Raw genomic sequence first — 9,445 nt, 5'->3', positions numbered from 1 at the left:
TCCTATGGTAAAGCCAATGGAAACAGCTTAGGTGGACCTGAAATTTGGGTGGGGCAGGGCCTCAGAGAATCACTAGGGCAGGGCAAATAGTATAAGCCAGGTTGCTGGAGTCCCAGATATGACGGTCATCTGCCTGCCCTGTGGGGGAAGGACTGACCAAAGGAACAATGGCCTCCGCTAGCAGGTCTGTCCTGGAGAAAGCTGCCTCTCCAGCTCTCACCCCAATACCAAACTACTCAGTTTTTCCCCATATGTCTGTGGTGCCTTTCAGTCTGCCTCCCCCACACTGGAGCCTGGAGTGAGTAAGTCCGTGTGTGGGCCCTTTTAAAAGGAACTGCTTGGGACCCCAGAAGCCTCAGCCTCCCTCAGCCTCAATTCCCAGTGGTTTTTACAGCCAGAAGTTATGGAGACTTCTCTTCCTGGCACTGAACCCTGGCACTGAGCTAGGGGGCCTGTTGTGGGACAGGGACCCCTCACTGCTCAGGTAGGGCCTTCACAGGTGATCCTCCTGATTTTTATCTTCCACACGTGGATGTGGGACCAGCTTGTCTGCACCTCCACCCCTCCTACCAGTCTCCATGTGTCTTCTTTTATTTCGTATTTGTAGGACTTCCATTCAGCTTGATTTCAGGCAGTTTTGAATGATGGTTGTTCTGTAGTTTAGTTGTGATTTTGATGTGGTTGTTGGGAGGAGGCGATACCGTGTTTACCTACGCTGCCATCTTGACCGGAAGTCTTCCCGTCATTATTTCTTCAAACAGGTTCTCTATTCCTTTCTCTGATTCTTTTCCTTCTGGTACCCTGTGATGTGAATGTTATGTTTCGTGTTGTCCCAAAGCTCCCTTAAAATCTCCTGCTTTTTCTTTCTTTTTTTTTTTTTTCATTTGCTGCTTTATTTGTGTAGTTTTTTCTACCTTGTCTTCTAACTCACTGATTCAGTCCTCAGCTTTTTCTATCTACTATTGAATCCTAACAGGGTTTTCTTTATTTCACCTATATCAATCTTTATTTCCACTAATTCTTAATCACAGTTTTTTCCTTTTCTCATGCTGATGTAGTTCACACTGAGTTCTTTATAATTCTCATTGAGTTGCTTGTAATTCTAAACTCTTTGAGCACCCTATAACCATTACTTTGAATTCTTTTACTGATAAATTGCTTACCTCCATTTCATTTAGTTTATTTTCTGAGGATTCCTCCTTTTCTTTCATTTGGGGGTTGTTTTTTGTCTCACCATATTATCGGTCAGGTGGTTCAGGGCCAAGTGAGGCAGGCCACGTTGCCAGACCAGGACTGTGTATCCGAGGCCTTCAGGTCTTGGTCACCAGGGCAGGTGGCTGGTGATAAGGCATCTCTCTCAGCAGCAGTGCAGGGGGCCAGTGGCTCTATGCTGCAGCAGGATTTGTGGTGCCCGTGGCCCTCCTTTACTAGGTCCTGCAGGGGCAGTGGCCCTCTGCTGGGGGAGAGTGAGGGTGGGCACACCTCTCTGTGGCCTCCAGGGGCTGGGTCTGTGCTGTTCCCTGAAGCCTCTTCCCAAGGAGGACCCTACAAATCCTCAAAAATGGTGCACTCTCTGATCTCCAGCGACAGGCAGATGCCCACCCTCACACACATGCACACTCTCTCACACATGCTCACCCACTCACACTCTCACCTTCACTCTGGTCCTGCCCACCACCATGTTGGCTCCCTGACACTTCTCATGGAAATGCACACCATCTTGTGTAAGAGGTTAGCCCCCACCCCTATCACCAGGACCTCCCCGTCACACCATACGTGAGGATAGTACTGCATTTTTGGCATTTGTATGTAGGGTACACTACCCTACCGCCAGGGAAAGATGAGACAGAAACAAAAATGTTCTACCATTAGGCTATGTCCTTCCCTTTTCTCCAGCCCTGTCAAGTTGTGCTGACATCAATTTTAATGAGGCTGATGATACCACTGTGTTGACAGTTTGAAAATGGAGTCAAGTTGCCAGCCCGCTTAAGCTTCTGCCAGCCAAACAGTTGCTCTGCAGGAAAACCACCAAGATTACAGCAAGTGTAGAAGTTCTTCCCAGAGCCAATTAGGTCAGCTTCATAATCTCTGACCACGTACTTTACAATTTGTCTCAGCAGTGTTGGGGAGGGCATATAGGGAAAAGAACTGACCCTGAGAGTTACTCTGATTAAGGGGCTTGACCCTAGGCCAGGAGGGATTTGGTGTATGTGTGTGTGTTCATTATGGCACCACCCCACCCCCTGAGAAAGCAAGAGTGGATTTGGGAAGGAGATCTCAAACAGAATCCAAAAACTTATCCTAGCCCTAGCCTGGCTACTAGCTGGTATGTGACCTTTCTGAGTCACTTTTCCTTCTGTAAGCCTTCAGTTCCTCAACCGAAAATATAGGGCCCAAGCTAAGTGAGCTTGCAGCTCTGTTCCTGCTGCATAAATCTGAATGGGGTACACGCCAAGTTCCAACTAGCAACAGGAATGCTGGTAGTAACTCATGCTGTTACTCCCAGTTACCCCAGCACCTTCCCAGGGAGTAGGTAAGGGTTGGTGTTGTGGGAAATGTCAGCTGTGCTTTGGGCTCAATGGAGTAGGACAGGATAGACTTGTAGCAGGAAACCAGAGAAGAGGCTGTGACAGTTAGTGGGAAAAGGCTGAAACAGGGCTGAACCCCAGGACTGGCAGTAAATGAGGTGCTTTCCAAAAACTGCATTAGGAATACTAGGATATTGGTTTTGCTAGTCATACTAGTCAGTCTTCTGGGAAGTAGCATTATAGTCTTACATTAGTATGAGCAGGATGTGTATCTGCCACTAGGGGGCACGAGTCAGGAAGGGAGCACATGGCCATTTAAGAGAAGGATTCTTTTTTTTTCTTTTTCTTAAACAATGGAAATTAATTTTATAGCATTATTTTCTTTCTTTCTTTTTCTTTTTTCTTTTTGTTGTTGTTAATCCTCACCAGAGGATTTTTTCCATTGATTTTTAGAGAGTGAAAGGGAGGGAGGGAAGGGGAAGGGGAGAGAGACACATCAATCGCTTGCCTCCTGCACGCTCCCCTAGCAGTGCCAGGGATTGAAACTGCAACCCAGGCCCTGGCCGGTTTGGCTCAGCGGTTAGAGCGTCCACCTGCGGTCCGGAGAGGCCCGGGTTCGGTTCCCGCTAAGGGCATGTACCTCAGTTGCAGTTTTTCCCCGGCCCTGGTTGGTCGTGTGGGTGGCAGCCACTCGATGTTTCCCTTTCTCTCTCTTCCTCTCTCTCCCTCCCACTCTGTCTGTACAAAAAATGGAAAAATGTCCTCAGATGAGGATTAAAAAAAAAAAAAACAAAACAAAAAAGAAACTGCAACCCAGGCACGTGCCCTTGACCAGGAATTGAATCCATGACCCTTCAGTGTGTGGGCCAAGTCTTCCCTATTTAGTTACTCCAACCAGTGCATTTCTTTCTCAGCCTTTCCACCTCTGTTGTGTTCTATTGGACTTGGAATGACCACAGGGCAAAATCTGTTTATCTAAATTGATGCAAAGCCATTCATTCACAAATACTTGCATGCCTATGTGTTAGGCTCTACACTCTCTATGCTATTCCATGGAAATACTACAGTGCATACTGCTCTAACTCCTGGAGGAAGATGAGAATGTTTCAAGTTTTACGTGTTTTTTTCTGAAATGGGCTATGCAAGTGGAACACACAGGAAAGTCTGATAGTTTAGCCTTGGGTTGGGATATGAGTCAAAGGTGTTTTCCTGAAGTATCTGAACCAAATCTTGAAGTAGGGATTAGGAAAAGTCATGATCTCATTCAGACCAGACTTGAAAATGAGGCTCTGACCACTGAACCACACTGGCAAGGAGGGAAATTAATTTTTGTTTATTCCTATGCAAATGAATTATATCCAGTAGAATGACACCTTCTCAACCCCACCACCGTGGAAAAAGTTTTTGCCTCCACTTGCACATTTAATATTCCTGATCTGGCCCTGGCCAGTTTGGCTCAGTGGTTGAGCGTCGGCCTACGGACCAGAGAGTCCCAGGTTCAGTTCTCACTAGGGGCACAGACCACAAAAAAAAATAAAAATAAAAAAAATAAAAAATAATATTCCTGATCTGTTCTTTGAATTGTCTTTGGTTTAACACTGTATCTGTTTCCTCATGAATGAGTTAAATAAAATCTTTAACATGTGTTCCTTTTTATATCTGTATAAGGGTCATGATTTTATCTCTTTTTTTGTGTGTGTGATGACTTTTTGGTTTTTTTAAATTTATTTTTGAAAGATTTATTGTTGAAAGATTTTTTGTGAAAATTATCCTTTAAGCGCAGCTGGTATGGCTAAGTGGTTCAGCATCGACCCATGCACCAAGAGGTTGCTGGTTCGATTCCTGGTCAGGGCACATGCCCAGGTTGTGGACCACATCCCCAGTGGGGGGCATGCAGGAGGTGGCCAATTGATGTTCTCTCTCATCAATGTTTCTTTTTTTTAATTAATTAATTAATTAATTTTTGTTACTGATGTTTCTCCTTTTATCCCCCCTAGACACCCTTCTCCCGATCTTGCCCCCCCCCCACCTGCCAGCATTGTTGTCTATGTCCATTGGTTACACATACATGCATATAAGTTTTTGGTTTATCTCATCCCACCCCTCATCCCCCCGCCCTGCCCCTGTCCCTTTCCTCTGAGGTTCTTGATTACATCTTCAATTTCCATAGTTGTTATTGGTCTGTTCAAGTTTTCTCTCTTTTCCTGGTTCAGTTTTGGAGGACTATATGTTTCTAGAAATTTGTCCATTTCTCCTAGATTGTCCAATTTGTTGGTGTATAATTGTTCATAGTGGGTTTTTTTATTTTTTCGTTATTGATTTTTTTTTTTAGAGAGAGGAAGGGAGAGGGAGAGATAGAAACATTGATGAGAGCTAACATTGATTGGCTGCCTCCTATATGCCTCCAGCCAAAGACTGGGCCTCCAACCTGGGCATGTGCCCTGACCGGGAATCAAACCCATGACCTCTTGGTGCATGGGTCAATGCTTAACCACTGAGCCACATCGGCCAGGCTGTTCATAGTATATGTTAACGATCCTTTGCATTTCTGTGGTGTCAGTTGTTACTTCCCCTCTTTTGTTTCTGATTTTGTTTATTTGGGTCCTCTTTCTTTGTTTCTTGGTGAGTCTGGCTAAGGGTCCATCAATCTTGTTTATCTTTTCAAAAAATCAACTCTTTGTTTCATTGATCTTTTTAATTGTTTTTTTAGTCTCTATGTTGTTTATTTCTGCTCTGATCTTTACTATTTCTTTCCTTCTACTTGCTCTGGGTTTTTCTTTTCATTTGCTTTCTAGTTCTTTAAATTGCGAGGTTAGATAGTAAATTATAAATTTTTCTTGTTTCTTAAGATAGGCCTGTAGTGCTATGAACTTCCCTCTCAGGACTGCTTTCACTGTGTCCCATAGACTTTGTGTTGTGTGTTCATTTTCACTGGTTTCCAGGAAGTTTTTAATTTATTTCTTGATCTCCTTGATAACTTATTCATTGTTTAATAACATGCTATTTAGCCTTCATGTGTTTGAATGTTGTTTGTGTGTTTTTGTTGTAATTGATTTGTAGTTTCATGCCATTGTGATCTGAGAAGACGCTTGATATGATTTCAATCTTCTTGAACTTGTAGAGACTTAGTTTGTGTCCTAACATGTGGTCTATCTTTGAGAATGTCCCATGTGCACGTGAGAAGAATGTGAATTCTGCAGTATTGGGGTGTAATTCTCTGTAGATATCTATTAAATCCATTTGATCTAGAGCATCATTTGGAGTCTCTGTTTCCCTGTTACTTTTCTGTCTAGAAGATCTATCCAGTGATGTCAGCAGGGTTTTGAAGTCCCCTGCTATGATTGTATTGCTGTTGATTCCTCCTTTGAAGTCCTCCAGAAGTTTTAAATGTATTTTGGTGCTTCTATACTGGGTGCATATATGTTTACCAAGGTTATATCTTCCTATTGGATAGATCCTTTTAATATTATGTAGTGGCCTTCTTTGTCTCTACTTATGGCCTTCATTTTGAAGTATATTTTATTGGATATGAATATTGCTACCCCAGCTCTTTTTTTCCATTCCATTTGCTTGGAAGATTTTTTTCCATCCCTTCACTTTCTACCTATGTGAGTCTTTTGTTGTGAGGTAGGTCCCTTGTAAACAACATATATATGAGTCATGCTTTCTTATCCAATCAGCTACTCTGTGTCTTTTGATTGGAATATTTAATCCATTTACATTTAAGGTTATCATTGATATGTACTTATTTATTGCCATTTTTGTTTGTTGTGATTATATTTTTCTTCCTATTTCTTCTACTAATTACAGCAGTCCTTTTAACATTTCTTGCAGTGCTGGTTTGGTGCTAATATATTCCCTTAGCCTTTTTTTAATCTGGGAAGATCTTTATTTATCTTCTATTTTGAATGATAGCCTTGCCAGGTAGAGTAGTCTTGGATTCAGATCCTTTTTGTTGTTGTTGTTGTTGTTTTGTTTTTTGATTTTTGGTACGTGCCCCTAGTGGGAACCGAACCTGGGACTCTCTGGTCTGCAGGCCAGACACTCCAACCACTGAGACAAACTGGCCAGGGCTCCTTGTTTTTCACTACCTTGTTTACTTCATGCCATTCCCTTTTGGCCTGTAGTGTTTCTGTTGTGAAATCAGCTGATAGCCTTATGGGGATTTCTTTGTAGGTAACATTTGTTTATCTCTTGTTGCCTTTAGGATTCTCTCTGTCTTTAATTTTTGGCATTTTAATTATTATGTATCTTAGTATGGACCTGTTAGGGTTCTTCTTACTTGGCGCTCTCTGCGCTTCTTGTACTTGTATGCCTTTTTCCTTCACCAAGTTAGGGAAGTTTTCTGTCACTATTTCTTCAAATATATTCTCTAACCCTTGCTCATTTTCTTCTTCTTCTGGAACTCCTATGATGTGGATGTTGTTATGTTTCATATTTTCCCACAATTCTCTTAAGCTGTGTTCCTGTTTTTTAATTGTTTTTTTCTTTTTGGTTATCTGATTGGGTGATTTTTTTCTACCCTGTCTTCTAATTCACTGATCCAGTCCATGACTTCCTCTACTCTGCTGGTTATTCCTTCCAATGTGTTCTTTATTTCTGCTATGTCACTCTTCATTTCTGCTTGGTGGTTTTTCATTTCCAATTGGTTGATCGTCAATGTTTCTATATCTTTACTCATGCTGTTGAGCTTCCTCATTATCATCACTCTGAACTCTACCTCTGATAACTTACTTAACTGCATTTCATTTATCTCTTCTTCCGTAGAGTTCTCTTGTTCTTTCATTTGGGATTTGTTTTTTTGTGTCACCATTTTGGCTGTCTCAGGGGGTTTTGAAGCCTGCCAAATTTTCTCTGTGGGTGTTGGTGTTCTACTGGTTGTGGCTCCCTCTACTGGGTTTGGATGAGTGTGGGAAGACCCATGTTAAACACCACTGTCAAGTCTTACTTTTCTGGGTAGATTTGCAAGCCCAGGAAAGGCTCAATTATCCTCAGGCTTTTTGCCTGGAGGCTATTAGTCTCAGTTACTTGATGAGCCTTGGGTTGAAGTCTGCAACTGAATGAAAAAAAAATCCCTCAGGTGTTCAGGGTAAGAGAATTTCCAGTGGGTGGGGCAGATGCTTCCTGGCTGTTAATGAGCTTCAATTTGCATTTCTCTGGCCTGGCCAGGTGGTGTTAAATTCCTGAGGGAGGAGCTCTTGTTTCTCCTCGGGGCTCTGGGAAGGGGCTCTTTTTTTTTTTTTATCCTCACCCGAGGACATTTTTCCATTTTTTGTACAGATAGAGTGGGAGGGAGAGAGAGGAAGAGATAGAGAGAGAGAAACATCGATGTGAAAGGGACACATCGAGTGGCTGCCACCGCACGACCAACCAGGGTCGGGGACAAACTGCAACCGAAGTACGTGCCCTTAGCGGGAACCAAACCCGGGTCTCTCCGGACCGCAGGCCGACGCTCTAACCACTGAGCCAAACCGGCCAGGGCTGGGAAGGGGCTCTTTGAATAGGATGGCTAGTCCTGTGAGGGAGTGATTCAGCACAAAACTCACATTGCCCTCCAAGCTCTCCAAGTTCCTGAGTCTTTCGACACAGTTCCAGTCCAGTCTGCCCTCCCTCTGCCAGGGCCCCAGGTGAGTGGCTGTAGCTAATTTAGTGCTCTGTCCTGGCCCTCTGCAATGTGGAGCCAGCTTCGGATTTTAACCCAAAGGGACTGCTCACTCCTAAAACAGTTGCTGTCTGTGGGCTCCCAGCCTGCCCTGTCATGCCTCCACAGTTCCTACCAAACTCAATTTAGTGTCCTCTTTCTGTCCCTGGTTATATGGTCCTCTCCAGCTGCTTTTCTGTTGGTTTTTCCTGACGATTTGTCTTTATTTTAGTTGTAATTCCAGTTTGGTTCTGGGAGATGGTCTGTGTAGTTTCCATTCACTACCTCACCATTTTGGAATTCAAGAGAAAGATTCTTTTTTAATCTTCAACCCTCCCCACACCTTGCAAAATAATACACTGTAGTCCCCATTTTATAGATGTGGAAACTGAGGGATTTAGAGGTGAAGTACCTTACCCAAAGTCCCGTTGCCTGTCAGTGGTGTGCCTGGCTTGGATTTCAACCTAGCTGTGCCCAAGTCGAAAGTTTCTGCTCTTTGTCCAGTGTGCCTCTTTAGGCCCTCTGGCTCCTGGCTCAGTACTGATGAGGAAGTTAGTAAACCTGTTTCTTTCTCCTCAATCTAGAAGCAAAGTAGACACTGGCTAACAAGACCTTATTTCCAGAGGTTCAGGACAGAGTGAGAACAGAGCTAAAGTTTTCAGAGTTGGAACCATGAACTACTTAGGGGTCAGGCAAACAGTGAGCACTCTTTAAATACTAAAAGCTACCTCTCTGGGGGTGGGGAGATGAGGTGGATCAATATTTCACTTCTTCCTCAGAGAAATTTTTCAGAAAGCTGTCTTTAGGGAACAGTTATGTTCCCCTAAGAGGCTGAATGTAACTGGGGAGTAAACATGAAGTGAGCTATGCCTCTGTCTTTGTTGTTATCTTTTCTTTTCTGTACTTGCTCATTCAGAAAATGTTTATTGTTACCTACTAAATGTTAAGAAATACTGTGCTTGGTGCTCAGGATACAGTAGGAAGCAGTCCAGACCTTGCTCTCAAGGAGCTCCTGGCCCCATAGGACACAGTTATAACACAAGGCTCTAAGCAACATACAGTGCAGAGGCCTGGTTTGTTTTGTTCACCATTGTATTGCTAGGGCTTTGTCTGGGTTTAATGCTGAGTAGGTGATTCAGATGGTTCCTGACACAAAGGTGCTCACAGTCCAGAGGGAACTACAAAAGAGAAGAGACAGTTACCATAAAGGGTAATAACTGGGTGAAGAACAAGTTTCTATGGCAGCTCAGAGAGGTTGTTGGAGAGATCAGAGAAA

This window comes from Molossus molossus, unplaced genomic scaffold, assembly GCF_014108415.1.
Source record: "Molossus molossus isolate mMolMol1 unplaced genomic scaffold, mMolMol1.p scaffold_m16_p_14, whole genome shotgun sequence".
Classification (NCBI taxonomy): domain Eukaryota; kingdom Metazoa; phylum Chordata; class Mammalia; order Chiroptera; family Molossidae; genus Molossus; species Molossus molossus.
This window is presented reverse-complemented; position numbering follows the sequence as displayed.